This window comes from Rhincodon typus, chromosome 34 (genome assembly GCF_021869965.1).
Source record: "Rhincodon typus isolate 14 chromosome 34, sRhiTyp1.1, whole genome shotgun sequence".
In the NCBI taxonomy this organism is placed as follows: Eukaryota; Metazoa; Chordata; class Chondrichthyes; order Orectolobiformes; family Rhincodontidae; genus Rhincodon; species Rhincodon typus.
In genome coordinates, this window is record NC_063365.1 from 23,746,479 (window position 1) to 23,762,642 (window position 16,164).

Sequence of the window (16,164 nt, forward strand, 5' to 3'; positions counted from 1 at the left end):
TCATTTTGACAGTGTCAGGATAGATGTGACACGACAGTCTACTAAGATACAGGCGCAGTGGCTGCTCTGGAGTTATGACAGATATTTGCCCAGAATGCATCACAGGAATAAAAATAGACTTCAGGTCACCCTTGACATCACTAATCAAGTATCTTTGAAATTAAAATGCACTGAGAAATGAATAGGCTCAAAAATGTTGGAAAATGAATAAGACTTTCCTGTTTTAATGTTGCAGAAATGGATGCCTTCTGTAAATACAGCCACTGTCTACAAAGAGGATTGCACTTGAGATTTAGTAATCAGATCGTATTGTTGATGTGTAGCAGTGACAGGTGCATGTGTTACAATTAGAGAGCTCAAAAAGAATTATGTCATATGGGGTCAAGTTCCAAAGTGGTTTCCAAATTCAAATCTGGTTGACGTGGTGCTCTCTCAGCTCTTTGTTGTCTCCCGAACTAACAGAGTTTGCATTTAAGCAAGACATGTCTCAGGTTAGACCTAGGCTGTTCATAGAATTGCTGAATGAGAGAAAGTTCACAGCACAGATCATTTGACCCATTGTGACTGTGCTGGCTCTTTGAAGGAGCAATCCAGCTCATCAGAGAGGAGCAGTTGTCAACATTGACTCTGTGCATGCCATAAGATCAGGTCAACGTGAGCACCTCCTGCTGATTTCCAAGCAAAGTACAATCAGCAATGGTTCAGTATTTAGCCCAATGAGTGAAGGTACTGGCTTTGTTTTCTGTGGGCACGAGTTGGCATTTCATGTGCATGCCCAGAAAATAATGGACAGCTGCCTTTTCCACAGGTGAGGTCATTCCATCCGAGCCCCACCTGGTATTTCCATTCACACACTTCCACCAGGACAGTGACCAGGTTACAAAATGTAATTTTATTTTATGTTCTGATTTTGTCTTTGTAACTCGTGTGTGACTAGCCCAGTCATAGGACTGTTTGTTCCTGAAATAATGAGTGTCCAACTTAACATCGCTTTCAAAAAAATTTCCATTGAAAGTATGAGAGGACTTTCGTGAGCCCTTTTCCTAGTGCCTGTAACATTTTTCAGTTTAAAGGAGACACAGCAGGGTATAGAGCAGGGATGCATATAATTCTTTTATAGCCACACACAGCTGGATGTCTCAAGGGTGAATAGCACGGAGCAGTGACACATAGTTATTTATGTTTCACACAGCCAGCAGCCATCTTTGAGGCCCAAGAATGGGCAGAGGAATGAGAAAATGGTCATAGTCTCATCAAAAGTACAGGGAGCGGCTGGCTGCGATTTGTTTATAGCAAATTTGTTTATAAGGAAGTCAGTTGTAGTCTAGTCTTCAATATTATATATATAAAAATAGTATTTCAAAACAAAAAAAAAGAAAATAATGCTACCGGTTTTGAGGGGAGAGGCAGTGGAAAGGTAACAGGTAAGGTAAACGCTTCAAACAAATCAAAATAAGCCACAGAGCTAAAAATTAGGTGCAGCCAATCTTGGAAAATGTAAAATTTGAATAAAAGTAGAAATTAGCAAACGAGTTCTGAGAAATTTCAGAAATTCACTCTATAACTAGACATATGACCAAAAAAGGAAAATTTAATAGAAATGTTGGCACAGCAATTTATAACGCGTCTGCTCTGTTCTGTTTTCTAAATGATTGTTTTTATTCTTTTTACTTTTGTTATTTGGTACTTTGTCCCCAGATGTCCATTTCTCCTTACTTACTTTGTAGATAAATGAAAACATTTCTAAGAGGTAGCATGACCCACCTACTAGCACTGATGATGTTGTTACTTTAAGTCTTAGAATCCTCACAGTGTGGAAACAGACCCTTCAGCCCAACAAGTCCACACTGACCCTCAGAGGATCCCACCCAGACCCATCCCCCTATAACCCACCTAATCTACACATCCCTGAACACTATGGGCAATTTAGCACAGCGAATCCACCTAGCCTGCACATCTTTGGACTGTGGGAGGAAACCCACATAGACACAGGGAGGACATACAAATTCCACCCAGCCAGTTGCCCAAGGCTGAAATTGAACCTGGGTCTCTGGCACTGTGAGGCAGCAGTACTAACCACTGAGCCACCATGCCACTGTGCCACCCCAAGTGTTGTAAAGTCTAAAGTATCTGTTTCATTGTATTTGCTGATGTGCAAAATGTTGAGGATTTAGTTATGCAAAGTTCCAACTATTATCATTGCAGAATTTCTCCACAAACTTTGAGTTTGATTAAAGGGTCTTTACCTTCTGCCCATTCTCATTCCTCTCTGCCACACCCCACTCTCCTCCATTTGGGCTTAACATTTTTTTTTATCATTTTGGTCTCCTTTGGAAATATCCTGGCTGCCCAGTAACCCACCCTCAAACCTCTGAGCACTTTCTCAATTCAAATTCTTTCTTTTATACATTTGCATTCATGGATGTCGCTGGCTGGGCCAGCAACTAGTGCCTGTCCCAAGTTGCCATTGAGAAGGTGGGGGTGAGCTGCCTTCTTGAACCACTGCCGTCCATGTGCTGTAGGTTGACCCACAATGCCCTTAGGGAGGGAGTTCAAGGATTTTGAGTTAGTGATAGTGAAGGAACGAGGTTATATTTCCAAGTCAGCATATGAGTGGCTTGCAATGGACCTTGCTGGTCATGTTATTCCATGTACCTGTTTCCCTCTGCCTTCTAGATAGTAGTGGTTGTGGTTTGGAAGGTGCTGTTTAAGTTATTTCTGCAGTCCATCTTGAAGGTAGCGCACACTGCACTGTTGAGAATCAATGGTGGAGGGAGTGAATGCATGTGAATGTGGCACCAATCAAGCAGCTGCTTTGTCCTGAATGGTTTCAAGCTTCTTGTGTGTTGTTGAAGCTACAGCCATCCATGCAACTGGGCAGTATTCCATCACACTGCTACTTGTGCCTTGTGGACCACGTTTGGGGAGTCGGGAAGTGAGCTCGCTGTAGGATTCCTGGCCTCTGACACTGTGAAGGATCCAATAATTTTTTAAAAATTAAAATGGATCTGCCAATCTTCAGTACAGTGACTGAGTGATATTTTTAGCCTGAACATGACAACATTATGGCAAAGAAACAGCTGGTGACTAATGACATTGAATACGTCTCCAAATTAAATCTAATCATAAGGTTAAGATAATCACAAGTAGATCAGGCTTCACTCTCACGGTTTGAGATATTTGATCCTGTTCATTATGTTACTACCTTGTAATTAGTCTTTGCAAATTCACAATGGCCAAAAGGAAATAAATACTGGAAAACTGAAGATTTTCTGATTGGTAATATTTCAGGTGTTTGAGCATTTTTTAAACTTTATTTGTCTGAGCAACTCCCATTCACAATTACTATTTGCCCTTAGTTTCTGGTGCAGATGTATTCACTAATATAGTCTTTTCACAAACCAAACATTTTAGTGTTAAATGCATCCTTGGGAGAGAGGCTATGGGACATCAGCTCACCTCCCCTTGATTGAAGAATTCACCATGTGTGTAACTTCCCTGCACTTTCCAATGACTGAAAACTAAAGTCCACTTCACAATATTCACTCTAATTTTTGGACCTTTTCACTATCAGAAAAAGATGATACATGTCACTATAAATACCTGACAAAGTATTGCTAGTTTGCTCATTTTTATTCATTCTTGAGAGATGGACCTTCCATTTCCCCATCATGACAGATAATAAAAATATGCGGTTAAAGAAATGTTTGAATTTAAATAACGCCTCAGGATGTCCCAGAGTGTTACCGCCAATAACATAATCTTCAAGAACTGTAATTTATTTAAGGGTTGTCTAATGGTTATGTAGGCAGAATTTGGCTACTCCAGTGGAAGAGGGCTGCAAAATCAGACATGACACTTTCTGGACATAACATTAACCAAAATCCTGTTTTCCCTTTCAGGATGGATGTTAAACATTTGCTTCACAAGTCAAAAACCAGGGTAGCTCTTCTGCAGCCTGGGCCAATTTTCATAACTAATATCACTAAAAACAGACTATATGGTCATTTTCACATGTTTGATTGTGGGATTTTGCTGTGTTCTGCTGTTCTACCCTACATTACAACAGTAACTATTTTGTAAAGTCCTTTGGGAAGCCCTGCATTTATAGAGAGTACTATAGAAATGTAATTCTTTCCTGAAATCTTTCTTTTTTAAATTGCCTAGAAGTGAAACAGTGCATTATTGTTCTATACCACTATGCTGTTTGAACATAAGCTAAGCTTTCAGTCTCAACACTCACCTAACTATTCACTTTAATGGCTAGAAAATCATGAGCTGGAAAGCATACGAACAGAGAAGTCTTATCACATAATATATTGTGCTTAAATTAAATGCAGTTGCTCCAATATGAGATTTAAAAAAAAACAATGGCCTGGTAAATATGTTCTATAATCAGTGACATAATTGATATAACAAGGTGTAGAGCTGGATGAACACAGCAGGCCAAGCAGCATCAGAGGAGCTGGAAAGCTGACATTTCGGGCCTAGACCCTTCTTCAGATATTCTTCTCCCTCTCTCCCTATTTATTTCAGAATCCTCTTCGCCTCCCCCATTTCTGAAGAAGGGTCCAGGCCCGAAATGTCAGCCTTCCTGCTCCTCTGATGCTGCTTGGCCTGCTGTGTTCATCCAGCTCTACACCTTGTTATCTCAGATTCTCCAGCATCTGCAGTTCCTACTATCTCTGACGTTATTGATAGCCCACTCTCAAATGAACTTTAACATATATTTACTGTAAAAAGTTCATTGCACCCTTTCTTAATCTTATGTGTTATACCTTTTGATGTCCTTTAACTACCAGTGTTATGATTTGGGAAAAGACAACATTTTCAGAAGGACTTTCCTGGCATAGTCTGGGGGAATAGGACTGATGGGATCGCTTTACAGGGAGCCAGCATAAACTTAAATAAAATCCGAGCACTACAGATACTGAAAATTTTAAATAAAAAGACAAATAAAAATATCAGTAGAGAGACAAAGAGCATTAATGTTTTCAGTGCAACCTGACTCTTCTTCAGAAATTTGGAAGTATTGTGTTGGACTCTAAATGTTAATTTTGTTTCTCTCTCCACAGATGTTGCCAGAGCTGCTGAGTATCTCCAGCGTCTTCTGTTTTATGCCAGAATTCGTGAGACTGAATGGCTGTGTTGCAATGACTCTCATTGGAATGTAAAGTTGAAATGAAAATGCTACACAAAGTAGGCATGGATTAGAATTTCAGGCTAGGCTTGGGGTTAGGATGGAATTGAGGTGCAGCTGGCTGGACCATCCCTCTGTTTCTTCTCAGCCATCCTCATCTATGCCTGGTCTATTGGGGTGGATTGGCTTCTCCTTCCACACTCTGGAGGGAAGATCTCCCTCTGCTTCCCCATGTCCTCTAGGACGATCTCAAGGTCAATATGTAACAGGCATGAGGCAGCCTTCCCCTCATTCAGCTTTCAGCCTCCCCTGACAAATGGAGATTAATTTGGATAAATATGAGGTATTGGATGTTGGTAAAACAAACAAAGACAAGACTTATAAAATGAAAAGGGCAGTGTTGTACAACAGAGAGACCGAGGGGTTCAAGCATATAATTCTTTGAAGTTTGAGTCACATGTAACAGGGAGGTTAAGAAGACATTTAGCATGCTTGCCTTCATTGCCCAGACCTTTGAGTATAGGAATTGGGATGTTATGTTGAGGTTGTACAGGATGTTGGTGAGGTTTCTTCTGGAATACTGTGTACAGTTCTGGTCACCCTGCTATGGGAAGAATATTATTATAACTTTGCAGATGGCATGAAGCTGGGTGGGAAGTTATGTTCTGAGGAGATTGCAAAGAAACTTTAGTGTGATTTGGACAACTTAGGCAAGTGGGCAAATACATGATAAGTGCAGTATAATGTGGATAAATGTGAGATTATCCACTTTGATAGGAAGGCAGATTATTATCTGAATGGTAATAGATTGGGAATGAGGGAAATGTGAAGGGCTTGGGTGTCCTTGTACACCAGTTATTGAAAGCAAGCACTCAAGTGGAGCAGACAGTGAAGAAGGTGATTGGAAAGTTAGCAAGAGGATTCGAGTACAGAAGTGGGGGTGCCTTGCTGCAGGGCTTTGATAGGACCACACCTGGAGTGTTATGTAGAGTTTTGATCTCCTTATCTGAGGAACAATGTTCTGGTGATGGAAGGAGTGCAAAAATGGTTCCCAGATTGATTCCTAGGATGATGGGACTGACATGTAGGGACAGGCTGGATCGATTAGGACTGTATTCACTGAAGTCTAGAAGAATTTTTGGGGGGTTGGGGTGGGGGTGGTCTCACAGAAACCTGTAAAATTCTAACAGGATTAGACAGGCTAAACACAGAAAGGATGTTCCAGGAGTCCAGAACCAGGGGTCAAGGTTTAAGGACATGGTGTAGGAAAGCGATCAGGAGAAATTTTTCATCTGGAAAATGATGAGCCTGTGGAAATCCCTGCCTCAGGAAACCATTGAGGTTCATACTTTGAAGACTTTTAAGACTAAAGGAATGTAAGGATCTGGGGAGAAAGCAGGAATAGGTACTGTGTTGGTTGATTAACCATGATCATATTGAAGGATGGAGCAGGTTCAAAGCCCTGAATGGTCTACTCCTGCTCCTACCTTCTGTGTTTCTATTAAGCTAGAGAGGGTTCAGAAGAGACTTATCCGGATGTTGCCAGGAATGGAGGGTTTGAGTTATAGGGGGCGGCTGGAATGGCTGGAATTTTTTTCACTGGAATGTAGGAGGTTGAGGGGTGACCTTACAGAAGTTTATAAAATAATGAGAGGTAAAGATAAGGTGAATAGCAGGTGTCATTTCCCTAGGGTGGGGAATTTCAAGACTAAGGTACATATTTTTAAGATGGGAGGAGAGAGATATAAAAAGGCACGACAGCCAATTTTTTTTCACACAGAAGGTGGTTTGTGTGTGGAATGAACTTCCAGTGGGAGTTGTTGATGTGGGTACAGTTGCAACATTTAAAAGATATTTAGATAAGTACATGAATAAGAAATGTTTGGAGGGATATGGGCCAAGCACAGGCAGGTGGGACTAATTTAGGTTGGGACTGTGGCCTGCATAGGTTGGTTGAACTGAAGGGTCTATTTCTGTGCTGTATGACTAGATGACTCCATGACTCCCTGATTCTTTGCATTTCTTCCACATGGCAACCATAAGCTGCCAAAACCTTTAAATCTAGCCCACACTTGCAGAGTCCTGCCTTTGCTCTCATATGTTGATGTAAAGTATGTGATTTAGATATATTACAATAGCATTTACTTTAGAATTTTGATTTAGAAATAGTGGCATGTGGACTTGACCTGTGTTGTGTGAAGGGGTTTAATGATGAACTTGGAAGCATTTCTGTAGCCACGGTGATATATTTTAATACACAGTGTGCAAGAGAGAGAGAGACTTCCTGGAGATCCTTTTCTTTCTCTTAGGAGAAACATCCATAAATTGAAGAAAGTTTTCCCGGGTTGGTAGATTTGTAGAAGTCTTGGCTCAGGCTGGATGTATATATCTGCTGCGTGTAAAGTATGGTGCCAGGGCACCAGGTAAGTGATTGAGCATTTAGGATGGGTCAGGTTCACAGGGGGCTCAGGTTGGTGGAGGGGCTGATGGTGTTGCTCCCAGTGAGGGGATAGAGACATGTTGAGCTATGGGTGATATCGTTGGCAGCAGCTGGTTGTCAGGGATCAGGGGTATAATTAGTCAGGGGAGGTACACTTGGGAAGGTCAGTGGTGAGTTGGGGGTTGGTGTCAGCTTAATAGTTACATAGGAGTTAAAATGTGTTCTAAATCATCCAATTTTTCCTGGGTAACAATTCGCTTAACTGAAGCAGAACCCTCCAAATTCTTGACTATCGTGTTTTATTTGGGAGGCTATGGATTCAAGGGAAACACCCGTTGGAAAATACAATTTCTTAGACAATTCCCATGGAATCTGCTTGAACTGGGATTCTGCATGGACCAATTTTGTAACTCCAGACTACATCGCTCCAACAATGATCTGACTATTAGAATATTCAGGCCATTGGTCCATTCAATCCTGTTTAGATGGAGGGCTAAACACTAGACATTCTGACAAGATGACAACAGGAATAGTATTTGGTATGTCACCATGGTGCGATATGATGTGATTTATATTTGATCATCCATGGTCATGGTGTGGTACTTATGCTAATATAAGGATGAGACATTGGTCATGTATTACTGAAAAATACAATAAACTTTTATTGCTACACCTGGTATCTACATGCGTATGTCACTCTAGGGATTGGAACCAGGGCCATGTGGATCCATTGACTATGAGATCCATAATTGGGTTTGTTAACCTGGGCCGATCAGGGAGCCCTGGCTGACAGATATAAACAGAAGATTCAAAAGGTCCCCTCGGTCTGGGGATTGGCTTTGAGCTGGCTGGTCAGAGCCCATGTACTGTGCACATGTAAATAAAGGGTGACTTGGTGACAAGATACCAGTCTTTGTGCAGTTATTTCAATCACAATCATAGGCACTTGTGTATCTGGTCTTAAGCTAAGCAATTCAGATGCACTATAGTATGCTTCTCTGTATGGAAATCCATTAGTACCATTGGAAAATCAGTCTTTGGTTCTGGCTGATCGGGAGTAGTGAGCTATGAGTGTTTAATTTAATGTCAATTACCATGGATGAATTCTTAATGTATCTGAGATCTCAAAATTGTTTTGTTTTGATGGAAGCCTTTTTGATGATGCAGAAACTGCCTGATTATGCAATGTGTAACATTTTTTGTGAAAAATTATAATTTCTTGAATAGCCAAATTGCTGTTGTTAAAACATCTTGGAATAAATCAGAAGCTTTTTTGTGAATTGGGTGAACAGTGAATGAGGATGATTGTTCAATCTCTGGAAATGAATTGCTCCCTCTTTCTGTGGGTATTGATAGCTTTATCAGTAACTGTGACTGAGGGGTGGGTAGGGACAAAAACAACAATAACCAACAACCTGTCCTGGACTTCCCATGTAGATGTGATGGTCAAGAAGGCACAACAATGCCTTTTCTTCTTCAGGTGGGAGAGGAAATTTGACATGTCCATAAGGACCCTCATCAACTTCTACAGATGCACTATTGAAAGCATACTGTCCAGGTGCATAATGGTCTGGTATGGCAACCACTCTGCCCAGGACCGTAAGAAATTACAGAAGGTTGTGTGCACAGCCCAGACCATTACAGGAGCCAATTTTCCATCCATGGACTCCATTTACATGGCTCGCTGCTGCAGAAAGGCTGCCAACATCATCAAACACCCATCGCACCCCGGTAATGATCTCCTACAACCTCTTCTGTCAATCAGATGATACAGAAGCCTGAACACATGCACCAGCAGGTTCAGGAACAGCTTCTTCCCAGCCATTATTAGACTAATGAATGGACTTTCTTCCCTCAAATAACGCTGATCTTGCTAACGTTGGTCTTGCCTGGTGCATGCCCTGTGCAATGTAATCTGTATGCCACTGTCTAAGTCTTTTTGATCTGTCCATCCTTGCTTACTATGATCTGCCTGTACTGCTCTTAAACAAAGCTTTTCACTGTACTTCAGTACACATGACAATAAATCAATCAATCAACCAGGTACAAAGTTAAGCCTCTTTGACATATTTAATACTGTCGCACTCACATCATGTGTGAAATAATATATTGACAAACATTTTTATAAATACAGTACTGTGATTAATCCACTTTTTTTTATTGAAACCAATGATATTTTTAAAACACAACAATTATTGGGGGTTTATTTAATTTTCCCATTCTGTGTTGGTAATAAGACAAATGAGGTATTGATCCGAAGTTAATGCTCTTAACTGTTAGAAATGTGTTTTAAAAACTTAAAATTATTGTAACTTCTGAAAATATCAACTTTGTAAATGATCAAAGATTAGATCGTAAGAAAATAATGATGGCCATTCAACACACATTCATATGAAGGATCTAACATTATCAATACACAAGTTATTTTTAGTATTGCTGCAAATCATTTAGGAACAATTTGGCTGGGAAGACTTTGAGGAATAACTGTTCATGGATGTCACAAAGTGACTTGGAGCTCATAAAGTTTGTGTCACAGACAAAGAGTGACGTACTATAGGAGGTTGTTGAACCCTGGGCATGCAATAAAGCATTCTGTTAATCTTCTTTGCTACTTCCTGCTGGATGTGCCCTTCTAAGGACAATGCAAGAGAAAGTATGTTGCCCGTATAGTCTATATAAAACTGAGCTTAATGTGATGTGTCTACTGGAGATCAACTGTTCCCAAATCAGGTGGCCCATCACTGGGTCAGAGAAATCCTCTGCAGCCTCTCTCTCCTCTTGTTTATCTATGATTGATTGGATAAAATTTTATTTAGTTTTCTGATGGAATTACTCCTTAATCATTTCACCGTGCTTATGCAGTGCTGACATATGTACTGACTCTGATATTTGCTTGCAGTGCGAGCAAGATTTTAACTTCCTAAATTAATAAATTTACTCGCAATTTTTAATGAAGCGATCTTACATTTTGGGTAAGAAGCTATTTGAAATACAACAATTCAAAGACTCGGCACAATCTCTCTATTTGTGAATTTTTTTTCACTTTTGATTTCATTTTGTACTTTGCCATTTTTTTCGGAAATATTTGTTATGCTATCCGTACGTATTCTAAGGCAGTTAACAACTGTGCAAAGAAGTTAAGTCAAGTTCACCCAGGTAATATTTAGCTCAGTTAACTGCCTTGCATAGGGCTTGCATCCCATTTATATAGGAATAAAGGGTCTAATGTTTGTTAAATAACCCTTCCCATTAATTTCTTTGCATTGAATGTAGCGTGATTGGTGATGGTTGAAGACCAGGCAGTAGAATATCATCATGAATAAATTGTGCTAGGATTGGCAAGAGCTAGAGTGGTATGCAGCAAGAATATACTTTGTGATCTGATTGCTCATCTCCAAATTATTAATGTTTATGGAGAAACAAAAGGGGAATGATAGCAATATTTGCTGACAGCACCAAGGTATGAAGCATGAAAATGGTAAAGAAAAACATGAGAGACAACTGGAGAACATAGGCATATTAAAATAATTGATTACTGTGTAGCACACACAGTTTAAGGGGAGGTGATAGCCTAGTGGTTTAATTGCTAGGTTATTAATCCAGAAACCTAGCTAATATTCTGGGCACCTGGGTTCAAATCCTGTTGCAGCAGATTGTGGAATTTGAATTTATTGTATAAAAAAAATCTGAAATTAAGAATCAACAGTTGATTGTCAGTCATTGCAAAAACTCATCTGACTCACTAATGTCCTTTTGGGAAGGAAATCTGCCATTCTCACCTGGCCTGACCTACATGTGACTCCAGACGCACAGCAATGTGGTTGACTCTCAACTGCCCTCTGAGATGGCTTAGCAAGCCACTCAGTACAAGGGCAGCTAACAATGGGCTGGCCAGCTAGCAATGCCCATATCCCATGAGTGAATAATGAATAATAAAAAACACGTTAAATTGTCTTGACCTGCTGGGAATCCAGACCCACTATTCTCACATTTCACTTTCTTGTTAAACAAGAATCTATCTACCTATGCCTCAGAAATATTCAAATGCTCTGCTTCCATTGCCTTTTGAAGAAGAAAGTTCCAAAGACTCATGACCCTTTATGGGACATTCTCCTTATCTTTGACTTAGATAAGTGACCCCAGATTTTTGAAACAGTGACCTCTAGTTCTAGATTCTCACACAAGAGTAAATGTATTTTCTGCATCTACCCTGTCAAGCATCTTTAGGGTCTTATGTTTCAATCAAGTCACCTCATATTCTTCCAAACTCCACGAGATACCAGCCCAGCCTGTCCAAACTTCCCTCATAAGACAACCACCTATTCCAGTTATTAGTCAGGCAAAGTTTCTCCAAACTACCTCCAGGACACATCTGCATCCTTCCTTAAGGAAAGAGACCAACATTGTACACAGTACTCAAGATGTAGAAACATGAAATAAATGCAACAGGATATGAGGACATGGTGATCATGACTGACTTAGAAAATTAAAATACCTGATTACAATTGAATTCAGTTCAATCAAGTCACAACATGAAGGCAATTAAAGCACAGCTAAATGATGTTAATAGTTGCAATGTGTTGTTAAGAATGCATGAATATCCACATATGCCTATGCTAGTCAAATAATTTAGAGAAACCTGTACAAGAAGAGTTTATTTAGCCCATCATGTCTGTACCAGATAGGAGCTATTCCAACTAGATCTTTTAATATTCTTCTTTAAATGCTCCTCTTCTTCCTATTAAATATCATGATTAATTCAGTGTCAATGATCACTTGTGCTAAAGCATTTCAATTCCTTTGAATACTTTACACTAAAAAGAATTATAATCTCTAATATTATTCCAGTGGTACCAGTTTTCATTTTATGTCCAATGATCCCAAACAATGGATATAAATTTACAATATTTCTGATGAGATGCTAATTGAAGGCCTATCTGTTCTTGCTGCTGTATGAAGTGGAGGGGAGTTCTTCGTGTTGTTCTGTCTAATAGTCATCTCAGCCAAATTTATCAAAAAAAGGAATGATGTAGTCATTCCTCATTGATGTTTGAGGGAGCTTATGGTGCATAAAATGGCCACTGTGTTTTCTACATTACAATAATGACTTCGCCTCAAAAATACTTCATCAGTTATGAAATACCTGGGAGACCCTCATTCAGAAGAAAATTATATGGAGGAACCTCCCGTACGAAGGATCACAATACTTTGAGGACACTGGTTAGCAAAAGGAAAAGGAACCTGAGAAAGGAATGCCAGTGCTCTCAAGGCCAAGGACCAGTTCCACCTCCTGGAAACACCTGCCAAATGGTCAGAGATGGGCCTCTAGGATCGGGCTCTTCAGCCACACAAGGACCCACAGAAACCCCTGACTAGTGTCAAGGAATTTGCTAGGTGAACAATCATACTCATTAGTGAGTGATTGTTGATGACCCCGCGATATCCCAAGGTACTCATAGGTAATTTATAAATACATTAAAAATAAACTATTGCATTGCTAGAAATGAAAACAGAACATGCTGGAGAAACTCAGCAGGTCTGGCAGCATCTGTAGTGAGAGAAATAAAATGAATACACCAAGTCTGATATGACTCCTTATAAAATATAGATCCAATTCCTGTAGCATATACTTACCCTCTGAAAACCTATCACAATACTGAACACTTCAACAATATGCTTACCATAACCTTTTGTGCTCCAATGACTATAGCCCTAACTTTTTAAGATGATCATTGAACATCATTGTCTTATTTTTGGTATCATACTTTTGCATGAACAACATGCCCTTCCTCAAATGTCCGTGCTGTGAAGTGACATACTGGTCATGGTGGAAACTATTTTCCATGTTTATGTAGTGAAAGAAGCAGTAGGGGATCAGATTGCATCAATTATTATAATGAAATAAGTTTACCTTAATTATGAAGAATATAAGACAAAATTATGAATACTATTTAAAGATTGTGGACAATTGGATACAGCAGAGGTGTTGACTTATCTGAATACAGAATGATTCTAAGCTGTTAAATCCACACTGGAACACAGCCTCTTTGCATTCCTGTCTATTCTGGCTGGTCACAGAGCCAGCTCAGTGGGTTGATTTCTATATATGGGAGCACATTTGTGATTCATCTTATTGCAAAGAACTTTGGAACTTTACGTGGAAAGCTAGAAAGAATAGTTAAAATCCATGGGATTTATAAATCACAATATAATGCTAGGAAACAATGGTACAATAGTGTACTTCTCTTGCCATAGGTCTATAAATACTAGTTTTCAATGATAATTATATTTATACAAGTCTGTTTCGTTTAATCCTTCAAGGGGCCAAAATTCCCGTTATGGCAAAGTTGAGCAAAAGTTAATATACCGGCTCTTCATATTTGTAGACACTCTTTGGAAAAAACTGGCAAGGTCTGCACTGTGATTTCAATAAATTGTCTCTGCATTATAAATTGACTTCAATGGAATAAACCTGTCTGAAACAGCCAACATTTTGTAACCATGGGAACCACAGTGTCAGATTAATGCAGCATGCCCTTTCTTTGCGCTATTCCTACATTACAATAGTGGCTGCACTTCAAAGGTAATTAATTGGTTGTGTTGTGTTTTGATACAGTCCAGTGGCAGTGAAAAATGCTATATAAATGCACATGTTTGTTTCTGACTTTCTTTCTCGCAAATTATGCTGATACCACAGATTAGATACTATAGATTATAACACATAAAAAGACATTGGCCAATTTCATAAAAAGTAAATCTTTTATTTCTTGGAAACATGATTGAGTTTTTGTTCTAAACACATAAATGTTGACCTCAAGTATTTTTCCATAACCACAATCTCTTCGGCATGTGCTACATATACCAATTCTGTTTTTGAAGCAAGTCTGAGGCGAATACTCCTGAACACTATCCTTTGATATCAATTATTGTAACTGTTATTTATAAAGAAATCCAAGTTGCTTCAGAGGACCATTATAAAAGAATTTATGACCCCAACCTACATAAATAGAATTAGATTGTGAGGATTGTCTTAAGAAAGGGAAGTGTGGTAGAGATGCAATATGGTGTTGGGAGAGTGTTGCAGAGCGTGGGGCCCAAGTAACTGAAGGCATGCACCACCACCTCCCCCCCACACACACACCCAGCATCCGCCCCCCCCACAACCCCCCTAACCTGCCTGTGGTAGAGTGATTACAACTGTGTATGCACAAGGGACCAGAATTAGAGGACCCCAAGAATCTCTGATGACTGTGGCGTTGGAGGAGATTATAGAGATGGGGAGTGACAAGGCCCTCAAGGAATCTTATGAAGGAAATAAGAATTTTCATATTAGGGCATTGTTCAACAGGTGCCATTGTGGATGTGCAAGCACAGGGGTGATAAGGGAAAGGAATTTGGTTTGAGTTAAAACCAGGCAGCAGAGCTTTGGGTGATCTCAAGTTTAAAGAGAATAGAATGAGGGAGAGCAGTCAGAAGTGCGTCGGAAAAGTCAAGTCTTGAGGTAAAGAGGAATGAATAAAGGTTTCAGCAGAAAGGAGTTAAGATGGGGCAAAATCAAGTTAATCTTACAGAGGTGGAACTGAACTGTCTTAGTGCAGCAAGAAGCTTATTGCGGATCAAATGCAACACCAGGGTAGCAAACAGGCTGGCTTAATCTCAGACTGCCTCCAGGGAATTGCATGGAGTCAGTAGTTAGGGAATAGATACGAAAATACCCAGAACAGACTTTCCATAATCTCTTTTCTCCAAAGCTATTTACTTCAAAGCCCCACTCTTGCTTCTAAACTCACAAACCAGAAGACTGGTGGATTCTGAACTGACTTTTAAAAAAAATTTGCTTATTCTGAAATCTTCTGAGCTAGAAAAAATGCTAATGGCCTTAAATGTTTATTCTACTTGTTGCAAGCACAACAGTATAAAAACCACAGGCGTCCACAGTCACTTGCTTTCAGTCAGAATATTCATTTTAAATGACTGGTCTGGAAGGGCTGACCTTGTTTATTTTGTTTTTTTTAATCTTTATCGAAGTAACCAACACCTATGTGCATCTATTTTGAAATCCAATATGTAAAAATGATATTAATGTTTACAAATTACACATCTTTCATCACAGTACCCTCTTTGGGAATTGTGAGCATAATCATATTTTCTTCACATAGTCTTCATTTTCATTCTGCTTCCACTGTGCAGAAATCTTCAAATGGAATCAGCTACAAGTTACTATTCAGAATTAAGGGGTACTATTAAAGATGTTATCAAACCAGCATAACAGATTTTTTTCTGACTTTTCCACTCTGGCTTTGTATTTCAAACGCATTACTCTGTAGATTCTCTTATTTGGACACTTGGAGAATATTTCTCATCGTACAATGATAGATAGAGATGCAGTTGTTTCATTTTACACAATTGCTTAGAGGCACCCAGTGCTGTTAATTGTGGTATGAGATCACCTCCAGCAGGGTATTCTTTTTTACCTCATGCAGTGATGCTTATGTCCTATTTCCCATAACATAAGAAATTAGGTTTGGATATTGAAACAACCAATAGAGATTTATTACAGCTGCTATTCAATACAAATATTACA